General features: G+C 52.4%; 1 long non-coding RNA gene across 1 annotated transcript; it reads left to right on the forward strand.

The window, feature by feature from the left end:
* The first annotated feature begins 1,325 nt into the window (after window positions 1-1,325).
* On the forward strand, window positions 1,326-3,284 carry LOC119113333 (uncharacterized). The gene is made up of 3 exons (XR_005095890.1): window positions 1,326-1,423; window positions 2,055-2,162; window positions 2,789-3,284. It is a non-coding gene; the product is annotated as an uncharacterized LOC119113333 (long non-coding RNA).
* The last annotated feature ends 7,486 nt before the right edge of the window (window positions 3,285-10,770 follow it).

Below are 10,770 nucleotides of genomic sequence, written 5' to 3' on the forward strand. Positions count from 1 at the left end.
TTGTTTTGGCAGTAAGTGAAGTGGTTATTTGGGTATTTGAAGCTTCCGAATTTGCTTCCACCTAGAATTCTGCGACAGTGCTTATTTCTAGAAACGAAGCCCACGAAATCTAGGCGCACTGGAAAAAATGGAAATTCAGACGCACTGTGGGTCACCGATTCGCATCCAAAACTCTGACCAGCCTATGCCGAGGTCGTGCCTTGGCATCTGCTCTGCGGAGGTAGATGCCTCCTCGATGACCTAAAGTGCCTACCTGCTCGTGGAATTTTACGTCCCCACGGAAAACAATCTTGAAATAGAAGAATAATCATGGGAAGCTGGATGCCTTATTCATCGAATGACATATCTGAGTCGAATGGGCATCGTTTCGCACCAGTGAGAAACAGCTGCAGATGCATATTTAGCAAGGCAACAATGACATTTAACTATTCCCAAGATGTGTCACGTGAATAAATAGCGGATAATAACCCCCATCTCTACCCCCACCCCATCCCCCTCCGGTCATCGGGCTTGCGTCCCAGAAAAAGCTCTTGAAGTTCACTCTGGCCCCCCCCCCCACACTTTTTGAAACGTTCCTACGCCTATGCTTGTGCTTGTGAGCAAATATTTCCATTACTTTAATAATGTACACACACACACACACATATATATATATATATATATATATATATATATATATATATATATATGAGCGATAAGCGTTCCACCAACAGTGAGCGTTTCGCCATTTTCCACGCTAATATCAAACCCCGCGGCCCAACACCACCCGCGGGTCGGACGGCGACGGGCGGAGGCGGGGTCAACTGGGCAGCATAAGACGCCATCACGATGGCCGCCGTTAGGCGCTGACGACAACCTCCGCGACGCAGTCATCTGGAGGACTGAGGACTGAGGACTGAGGTCTACGCCTCAAGGAGTTATCCAGCCTCTCCTCCGCCTTCGATGAAGCCGCGAGGCATGTGACACGCTGCTGGGTCGCTCGCGCGTATCCTGACATCCATAAACGCCGTGACGGTTCCGCAGAGGTCAGGCTTTTGCCGCAAAGCAAGGCTGTAGTATCGCAGGTGAGTTGGAGGGAGGGGGATCAATGAAAGTGACACAACCCGCGCCCAGAATACGGCGACAAGCAGGGTAATCCCCTGATTTGGTCCCTGCCTTCTCAAAGCTTGCAAGTTGCAGCCCCCCCCCCCTCCCCCAGGAGCCTTCACCCCTGTTGTAAAGGTCAGAATGCTTTGAACTGTCTACAGATGACGGCGTCGTTGTTGGCACGTGTTACTGACGTGCCCCAATGGCCTTTCCTGCCCAACTTTCACATTTCAGTTGGACGGGTCCAGATTGAGGCATGAGGTTACCCTTCAGTCGTCAGCCATGCGCCTGCTACCTCTGATGCTGCTGCTCTGTCTGGCGGTCTTCGCTGTCGAAGGTGGGTGGGAACTGAGTGTCGATGACGGCTAAGCTAATTGAGCAGCAAAGGAGCTGAGAACAAGTAGGAGTACTGTGGTGTATGGCAGTTGTTTAGGGCGCCTACGCGCCAGGCGGGTGGCAGTTGCGGGAGAGAGTGGGCCTTGGGTGGTGGCGCGTGGCGGAGGCGCGACGTGTTCGGACGCCTCGGACGTTATATTATTGCTATTGTTGTTATTACCGAGGTATTGAGCAAATACTCACGGAAACACCTGACTTTGTGCTTGGTCGGGCTGTGAGAGCGGACGATACTACAAGTACCCTGGGGATGTGGCGAAGAACCACTTTGGCGTGTTAGTGAGGCCAGGATTCACCAACCAACCACTCTGCCAAATACGCAGAATGCGTTGACGCTTGGAAACTAGGGACCAATGAGTGCAGCTCGAGGAGCCCAGCAACTAGCGGTATACTACGCGCAGCAGGTCACTAGAAGCACACCAGTACACCATAAGTACACCAATGGCACCACTGGTTGTTGGGGCAAGCCCAGCGTAGCATCACCAGCCGCAGCACCAGTACCGCACGCGGCAGTCGCAATACGCAGCATCCGACAGATCAGATAAGGGCATCGCATAACGCATCCTTCTTTCCAGGCGCCCCTAATCAGGGCTACTGTGGCCTTGGAGGCTCCTGGTGTCCCAGCGGCCAAGTCTGCCGTAGGTGCGGTATCCTGATGCCTGGGCGTTGCTGCGTGCCCCTGTGTGAGCACTATTGGAAGCGGAGATGGTGTTGTCGCCCATCCATGATGCCCACTGCCGTTGATATCACCGCTATGTTTGTTCAGTACGTTCAGATATTAAAGTTTAGATAGCGTACGTTATATAGATTTACGTTTGTATAGATATACGTTAAGATGTCACCGCTGCATTGGGCGTCTACTTTGGTCGCTTTATCGCTTCTCGTCACATTTTGACCTGTCACGTGCTCAGAATCTTCGTAAAGGTGGGCTTCGAATTTCCCCCAGTGTCCCCGAGGCTAGTCCTCACTCCTATCCCACAGCGTTCGCAAGAACTCATCATATCCTTAATGCGCTTTTTGTGGACCTGCTGATGGTTTCGAGATTCCTCAAGAAAGCTGCTTCACTAGTGTCTTATCGCTTTGGTAGCTTTAGCATCCTTAGACGCCCGCCGCTTTAGTGCATCGTGGTAAATAACGAGAGACCTTGTGCTTGTAGAACGTTCTGACTTAAAATGCTCACTGATGCTCTATGCGTTTAGCATTGAGCAGATCGTGTCAAACGGTTGTCACAGATCATGTCCCCCTTATTCTCTGTGCCTCCTCCACCGCACCGAGGGCGTTAACTGACATGCCGCTCCTCGTATTCCAGCCTTATGCCGTAAGGCAAAAAGGAATGATCCATTGCTGGTCTGCTGATCGCAGCTCTGGCCGTCGTCAGCGTGGGATAAGTCGAGATGTTGAAGATGATGGACAAGTCATGCGATGTTGGTGCCGAAAGCGGAATTCGTCCACCGTTCGGAGAGCTTAGCCAAGTCAAATGTTCTGCCTTTTCGTTGCATGCTGAATGGTGCGGGGCGTTTCCTCGCCGCATGTTTTCACACTCCATGCAGGCGAGTGATTTCCAGAAAAATAATCACCTGAAAGGCTTGAGAAAAGTTGACACGCATCTGGCGACCAGAGGTACACCTCACTGTGCCGGCACGTGGTCGTGGCCTGCGCGCTGTTAACAGTGCAGATTCAAAACAGGCAATACGAATCAAAATGCGTGTTGTCAAATACAATAGAACCGAACGAGCAGCAACAGTGTACAACGACATTCACGCGTAGGTAGCAACTTTGTCTAAATACACCGCGGATATCTGATATCGTGGAAGAGACTGTTTAACTTAGATTATGTCGAATGTCACGGGAACGCTGTTGGTCTGTAGAACAATGGTGCATTTCGTCTGCATCTGAAAACAGACATCATTTCCGCAAAACACACGATAGAACAGGTCTCCTCTTCCCAAAATCGCTGCACCCTCCAACCACCCACCTCGAGAAGCAACTCAGGTCAAAAACCTTCGCGCATCACCGGGTGGGCAGCGCGCACTTCACGGCCAACACCCGTGTGATTTCACGGTGAGAGCCCATTCGCGCACGTATGACCTTTGGGTGATCACCCCAGGGTCACCCTTGAGTGTGGTTATTGCACTTCCGGCGTCCCATGGCTTTGACACCAACGAAGGTCGCTGTGGATGTTCGCGCCTGCGAGCAGGGCATTTTTGCAGCCCATGCGTCATTTGAGGCGGACTTGGTTGTTGTGGCTAAAAATGGACGTAGCACAATCTTAAGTTTCGCCTGAGCGTCTCCGCTTGCTGAGCCCACGCTCCTCTCTCTTTTTGCCTCAAATCATTCAGTTGACTGGTAGCAATCTTAACAATCTGCAGCTGGAATACCCACTTCATCTTCGATGATCTCGCGTAAAGAAGAAAACCTGGGCTCGTCCCCGCGATATTACCATTGTGATCGCACAAACAGCATCGATGATCTTTTCCGGCTAAACACGGACAGCGTGGAAATGATCGCTATCAAACAAAGAAGAATATACACATACACAGACACCCGCGCACCCACGCAAGCGCAAACTTGTGCACACGAGGCTCTAAGTTATTATCGTTAGTTGCTTCTGGTGACGCCTCATTCAAAGAGTTATGAAAGCGACCGAGATGCATCCCTCGCTTCTCGAAGTGGAAGTTGGATAGTATCGTGGGTCACCGACCTTAACTGACTTTGCTAACAGGTCTTGCCCACATTCCATTTTTGCCCGTCTTTTGTAATAACATGCCCTTTATTTTTATAGGTTGTCTACTCCAATAATTCCTCAGCTTGCCTGCGTCACTCATATAACTGCGGGCCGCATGTCCACCTTGAAGGCCGTCAAAAGTGATTTTAGAAAAAAATTATCTGAAGAAATTAATTTTAAAAAGGTATCAAAGTGACCTTCTGCCACATCATGCTTGCCATGACCCATACCAGCACCAAAAGCATAGCCATGGTGGTTGCGAGGGCATTATTGATCCCAGGTGCATGTTAAGTCGCGTCGCGAGTGGTTCGTTATTCACTGGGCGGGGTGAGAAGGGACGATTGGGTATGCATATGAACAGCTTCACACATATGCATGTGTGTCCCTACCGGGCAATGCCAAGCCAGATTACTACCACTGTACGCTGCACCACTCTCAAGCTACAGCTATCGGCTCTCTTTGTATGCTAAGCAAACGGCAGGTAATCCATGGGAAAATCTTGGTCAATGAATTCATGCCGCGGCGGCACAGACGTGCTGTATCGATGTGGTTAGCATTCAGAAAATGTGAAATGTGAGAAACCTCGGAGCCATGAACATGGGAAACCTTTAAAGCGTCCAAGATCGCAGCGTCCATTGTTCATATCTTTCAAGATAGCAACATCCAGTGTTCGTAACATCGAAAACGCGCCTAATTCCGTGCGTATTGGAGGACTTAAATACGACACTGACCGGGGTCAACTCTGCCCCCGTCCAATATACGCAATAATTTAAAAGGGCCTTTAGATATTGCTGCAAATTAGTTGAATAGCTGCAACTAGCAAGTTTTACACCCTGTGCCAAAATACCAATTGTGCGACCATAATGTATTAAGCGCAAATGCCGTAAGAGTGACGTCATGTTGACCTATTCTATCGCAAAAGCGCGTAGCCAAAAAAACAAATCGACACACAGTCCGAACGAAGCAACATATTTTACATCTGTGGACGGGAAATAGGACTCAATTAATCCATTATTCATATGCCTTGCAGTTGTGTCGTTTCAATATTGCACATTGAAGTATTGACATTACAAATAACGACAATATGGACAAACAGTACACTCAACACCTTTTTGCCTCACACCGAAAATTTTGCCAAGATGAAAAACGTGTCTTAGATAAGAATATGAAGGATGCTGCACCATATTTCAGCTAATTATCTGAAACAATAATTGGGTTGTGACTTTAAACGCATCACAGCACATGTTGCCCGCATTCAGATGACGCGGCCGGCGACGGTAGCGGGCGGCGGGATTCAGGTCTGCCGTAGCGGCGCGGTGACGCGGCCCGCGGCGGCGGCGGGCGGCGGGGTTCAGGTCTGCCGTAACGGCGCGGTGACGGGGCGGCAGAAGCCGTTTATCAGTTTCACACGCAAACTGACGATGCATGGATTGCGGCGGGGTTGAAGGGCATCAGGTTGCGTTGTTGGCAGGACTGAACTGTCGTGAGCAATGCGAAAATCGATCTACCGCTTATTTCCCACCAAGGTCATCCATTTGGCCTTGATCTTAGACGGTTTATGAACAAGTACGGTAAGGTGGGGTAAGGTGGGGTAAGGTGGGGTAAGGCGCCCGCCGGGACAAAACGCCCCATCAAGATATCTTGGAACTGAAGAAGTCCCGGGATAACACTTTCTGCTCTGTTAAACAAACAAAATGTGGTCAGCACGCTGGCAGATGGCGACGAACCTGGTGGATTGTGTTGGAGAGATAAAAGTAAAAACGTGTTTGCGAGTGATTTTTTCTTTTTGGGTGTTTCAGTGCTAAGTTAAGGCGATGGTTTATACCGCACTACAGTTCATTCATGCATATCTAGAGATCATAATTTGAACCCATTGGGTTGAATTCGCGTTGGTCCTCGTTCTTGGCGCCACTTTCTATGCGAATGACCGGTCGGGGTAAAAGGTCACACTAGGTCGTGAAGTAAAAGCCCCATGGGACGTTCTGCCCCATTTATGCCTTTTTTGCCAATTTCCCGTTAAATCGGCTTTGAACGTCTAGTTGACCACAGCTTAATCTGGGTAACTATTTTAAAACTTTTAAGGGACAGAGTGTTGAGGAAATATGATTGCACGAAATCATGACATTGGCAGTTGATTCACCTTTTAAACTTAGAAATGTGGTTAAAGTAAGAGCCACATTGTTGCTTACATTGTAACTGGGCAGCGTGCAATAAAAATGACTTTGTTTCAGGTGTGGTGCGGGCATACAAGAGAAAATCACAGCACGTGAAAAATGGCGAAATTGCCATTAGAAAATCTCTGGATGATCTCAGAAAAGGACTGCGTGTGCGGGAGTTGTCACGCAAATATGGTGTGCCGCTTAGAACATTCCGACGTCATCGCGACGGTAACGTGAGACGTCCAGGAGAGCGGTATCTTGGAAGGTACGACACAGTGTTCCCCTCCAATGTGGAAATGGCTCTCAAAGAGCACATTCTAGAGATGGAAATTCGCCCTTTTGGCTTGACTACCATGGACGTACGGAGGCTGACATTTCAGATGGCTGCACGTATGAAACTCCCGCATCCGTTTCGAGAGGAATCCGCCGAGAAGAAGAATGGCTCTACGGCTTTCTAAACCGCAACCCTGATATTAGCCCCGAGAGCCGCAAGCCCGATTGGCTTCAAAAAAGACGCATATATATATATATATATATATATATATATATATATATATATATGTACATACAAGAAAACCGTGCGTACCATTCACACCAGCGGAGGTGCATGGTGGTTGCCATGGCGAAGTCAGGGACGTTGTCATGGGAAGAGCGTAGTGCTGTTAGAAAGCGCTGACAGCCTAATTCGGACTAAAAAATAATTAAATTGACATCCTTGCGTCTTGAAGATGCTGAAGTGGCGCTACGCAGAGATGCTATCGGACGCGACTGGTCCTGAGGTTTCACTAGAGTATGTGCCCTTCAGATATGCTCTAAAGGTGGGTAAAGGTGGGAGTGTTAAAGGTAACTTCCTTTAACATTCGCCCCGGGGGCCCTCGGAAAATTACGCGCAATGTGGGGGGGGGGGCAGTCCCCACCTTTCTCCTATCATCTTGAAAACGGTGAAGAAAAGTAGCGAAACTTCCATGGTGGGTGGGTAATACGACGAACAAGGTTCTGTGAGAATATTACGACCCTCGAGAGGTCGGGGCGACGGGTCGGCTGATGTCAAGCACACCTGCCTTTGAATGTTTGGCATGGCTTGGGTTGTCACCCCGTGAACCGCTGCGATTTAGTTTAAATTCCCTGAAATGGAATTAAGCTATGTTGTTGACATGATATACAATGAGTTCAACCACCCTCCACTCATGCACTCACCGATACACTCACCCCCGCTGTAGAGGGGGGGAGGGGTGAGTGTATCTCCATTATCCTGCGAATTACCCGACCCACGCCGCGACTGGATTAGGAAAGTCGCGGTGTGGACCGGGAGAGTCGTGATGAGGATCAGAAGAGTCGTGATGTGGAACAGAAGAATCACGGCACGGATCAGAAGACTCGTGACTCAGAAGACTCGTGAAGACTCGTGGATCAGAAGAGCCGTGAAGTGGATCAGAAAAGTCGCAACATGGATCAGAAGAGTCGTGACTTGGATCAGGAGAGTCGCAGTGTGGATCAGTTGCCGTCACTGTCGGAACGGTTAATCCACATAGAACGATTGTCGACCATCTTCGCCGATCTGCAGAATTGTGACATCCCTCGGCTTTGACCATGCCCTCATCCTTGCCGCCGAGTCAGACTCTGGGGTTGGACATTCTGCTTTCGGTGTGCGACGAGCCTGCCATCTGTGACCAATACCGCACGTCAATGCTTCCAGAAAATCCACCAGGGTGAAGAGAGAGAATCCGGTGACCACGCCGAGAAGCCCGCCGATGTTAGCAAGCAATGCACTCAGTGTAAAGGTGACTGCTTCCCGAACCTCATCAGCAGCGAGATTTAGCGTCATGTGCAGCATTGTAAAACAGGGTGGGTTTGCTGTGGTCAACCATCCCTCCCAGGAGCCCGGAACGCACGTCATAGGCGACCTGGCGGCAGGCGGCCGGGCACTCGCAGTCCCTTGTGTGCTGAAGCAGACTGCTGGGGACGTACTGCTCCGCCCCCTCCGGCATGTCCAGCAACGGAGGTGCGGCAGGTACTGGAGGCGGTAGTGGAGCACGCTTCGCTCGTGGGAAGACGGAGCGCTGCCCGGCGGCGGCGGGGGCCTCCGTCCAGGCGTCGCTCGTTGACGTGTTGGATGCGTACTTGAATCGAGGCCGGCTCCACTCGTAGCTGGAAATCATACAGAGCGACTCCCGGATCTGGTAGAGAAGGATCAGTCTTCCCCGGCGCGACTCCGGCTGCACGAGCCGAGTACAGGCGGGCAGGTGGTTGAGCGGTCCGCGCAGCTCGGGCAGGAACACGCGGGCCGACACCATGTGCGGCAGCCGACAGTCGATGTGCGCCGCCAGCCGCCGCCACAGGCACTCCTTCAGACAGCGGGCTGGCGAGTAGCCGGGCTCGTCGCGGCAGGGCTGCCGGCGCACGCTGACCAGTCGGCGCAGTCTTGCTGTCACGCGAAGGCCGGTCTCGTGGCCGGACCGCAGCTCCCGGACCGGGGTCACCGGCACCGGCTCGTCGATCCGCGGCGCCGGCAGGTCGCCCACGCTCGGCTCCTCCGGCCCGTGCACGTACAGACGGTAGGCCACCTTGCCGCGATTGCCGGTGAAGAGGGCGGGCACAGGCAGTGTCAGGTGGACCGAGAGTGGGCTGTGGCCGCTTCGGTGCAGCGTCGCGTTCGGCTCGAAAGTCAGACAGCGCATTGGCCGCCACGGCTGCTCTCCTAGATGCAGGTAGAAGCGCCGTCGCCAGACGCCCAACGGCCTCGGCAGGAGTACGTCGCTGATGCCGCCGTGGCCGCTGGCTATATGCGGCTGATCCAGCCCGCCGGGCAGTATCTCCAGCGTGGTCCGGTTGTAGAACTCGGTGACCGACAGCGAGCCGTTGGCCAGCTGGCGGTACAGGTCGATGGCCAGGCCCTCCTGAAGACGAGAGCCGGGGCAGAGCGTGAGCCGCGGGAACGGCGCCACCCGCCGCACCACCGTCGAGCTGACCGGCTCGGAGCGGAACTCCTGCACCTGCTGCCACACCAGCGTCAGCAGCAGCAGCAGCAGCGCCGTGCGCGCCGTCCAGTGCAGCAGGATGCGACCAGAGCCTCGTCGCGGACCCCCGGCCGGAGCGGCGTCCATGCTGGCGGCTCTTGCGACACTGAAGACAAGGAACCTGCCTGGGACGTCCCGTGCCCCCGCTCCTACTTCCCGAGCCCTCCCCCTTCCCCACGCTGCGTCATGCTGGGCAGCATCGATGGACTGCGCACTTGTTGAAGACGACTACTGATAACAAATAACCCGAAGCCTGGTGACCCATGGCTGTTCAAGTTGTCGACGGTCCAGTCGTCTGGTCGGCTATTTGACAAGAACGCTCACAGTTTGACATCGACGGGGCTGGGAGCGGTTGACCCATGCCCCTGTCATGACTTCCACGCGCTGAAAAGTTTCGTGAAGTTGGTGCTTTGTTGGCCACCTTGACCAGCGACAGGGTCTACCCGTTACATGCCCTGGACGCCATTATGCTGGCGCAAGTGACAGTTTGCCTTTACTGGAGTTGCGCTGGGTTAGCGCCGCAGTACCATATGCACATTCAACCATCGTCAATAGCGCACATGTCCAAGCAACTGTTAATGCCCGTCGCAGTTCGCAGGCGTCTTCGTCCGCGAGCCGGCGTCAACACTCGTCATTGCAGAAGATGGATGAGCCGGTCCTTGGCCACTTTTCTCCGTTTGGCTCTCTGTTAACAGCAGGTGGACGGCGATGAAGTCACCGCTTAATGACTCTCCTTCCTGACGACACCATGTAAACAACTTGTTCGCTGTCATATCTGACCTCTTTCTAGCTTTGTTTTTTCAGTAACGATCGGTTTGCATGGTCGCGAAATAACATCTGGCAGCCCCTTCTGTAACGTAAGGCAGCGTTCTCATGTGGAGAAGCTTTCTCAATTAATGTGTTACATCGAACAGCAATAATGCTGTTTAGCCAGGGAGCGAAACGAAGGAGAGGACACATGGGAAGCTGCCCGCATTGTCCTCCCCATCCCTCCCCCCCCCCCCCGACCACCCCGGAAAACCGCAATATTAAGTGTTGATGGGGGGTCGCTAGAGTGCTTCAGCTACATCCCAGATCCACAACATCTATGAGCATTAGGACGGCGCAGGAAAGAACCAAGGAGCAAATCGCGTTTGCCTCTAAAACCCCTCGGAAAATCTGTTGTCACCAGGACCAGTCTGACCCCAAGCTGACAGATCCGAGAGAAATACGACAGATCACACCTGCGGTTGAATGTCACCTGCCCGGCCGATGCCCGTCCCGGGCGGTCGCCGGAGCTTCAACAACACACCGTTAAGGCGTCGTATCAAACAACGTAGGCACCGGCACGAAAGCCAAATGTTACTTTTTTGCAATGGCCCAGAACCAGTGGCATCAAACGTGCAGGACT

The sequence above is a fragment of the Pollicipes pollicipes genome, unplaced genomic scaffold (assembly GCF_011947565.3).
Source record: "Pollicipes pollicipes isolate AB1234 unplaced genomic scaffold, Ppol_2.1 Scaffold_7262;HRSCAF=8765_pilon_pilon_pilon, whole genome shotgun sequence".
NCBI lineage: Eukaryota > Metazoa > Arthropoda > Thecostraca > Pollicipedomorpha > Pollicipedidae > Pollicipes > Pollicipes pollicipes.